We start from the raw sequence: 1,361 nt of genomic DNA on the forward strand, positions 1-1,361 counted from the left end.
CCATTTTCATCATAGTGAATTTGAGCATTGTGACGAAATAATCCTTCTGTCAGTAGTTCCGCCAATGAATATACCCTTTTATTCATATTGTAATTCAAGCGGAATTGCTCAAAACTTCTAGGTAGTGTTTGGAGGATCATATCGATCTGGGTTTCCCCATCAATTTCTCCTCCAAGGATCTGTATCTCGTTCAGATAAGCCATCATCTTTAGGATATGATCCCTCACAGGAGTACCCTCTTGCATGGTGCCTGTCATTATTTTTCTCATGGCTTCTTGCCTAGAAGCCCTATCCTGATGACCAAAGAGTTCTTTGAGATTGTTCATAATATCATAAGCTGTCGGTAAATCTTGATGCTGATGTTGCAATACATTTGACATTGAAGCCAAAATGTAACACCGCGCCATCTCATCAGCTTTTACCCATTTCCTATGATATTCAATCTCTTCTTGGGTTGATTCACCAGTAGGTGCTTCAGGGCAAGCCTCAGTCAGTATAAATTTATAGCCCTCAGCAGTAAGAACAATGTCCAGGTTTCTTTTCCAATCTATGTAATTTGGTCCAGTAAGTCTATTTTGTTGAAGTATGATGGACAGTGGGTTGAAAGTCATCCTATGAATCACAAATAACTTTTGGTCAGAACTCTAAATTTAGAATAATATTGATTCCTCAAACAATACTATTTTAAATTAACCAACACCTCAAAATACCGTGAATTTTGTATGCCACGTTAGTGTGGACGTATACAAATTCAACATTTGTAAAAGGAGGGTTTAACCCATTAATTTTATTATTTTTTCAACCTAACTTTTTGACAAATAAAATTAATAGTTGGTGTCTTTTGGTCACACAAATAATAGCAGTGACTCCGATGGGGAGGATACTATTAGATGTGTCTAAGTGTATACCATTACTTGACACTAAGTCCATTAATAAGATTATGCTCCTTCCGTTGGGGAAGATTACACGCTCTTAATTAACTTCCTATAGTCATCCAAAAATGGAAGTCTGTTCTAGTGATCCACAAACTACTTCATCCGTTATGGAGGAAGGCACTCAGAGCCAACGCGCAAGCTTGTTTGCATCACTTACAAACCAGTAATGGAGACCATGGGATTTACTGAAAAATCCCTCTCCCACTTAGTTATTTATAAATGAGGAATTTTAACTATGCTAGCCTACTAAACATGTAAACTAACATACACACACAGTACAATATAAAAGCAATAAATAGAAAATCTAATTTTCAACTATTATGATTTTTATCTCCAGTTGTCCTCCGTGTGTTGTCATCCCAAGTTGCTGTCATATTTGGCCACCGCCACCAGGTTTAGCTGTCGCATCCATCTTGCTCCTAGTTC

The sequence above is a fragment of the Zingiber officinale genome, chromosome 1B (genome assembly GCF_018446385.1).
Source record: "Zingiber officinale cultivar Zhangliang chromosome 1B, Zo_v1.1, whole genome shotgun sequence".
Taxonomy (NCBI): domain Eukaryota; kingdom Viridiplantae; phylum Streptophyta; class Magnoliopsida; order Zingiberales; family Zingiberaceae; genus Zingiber; species Zingiber officinale.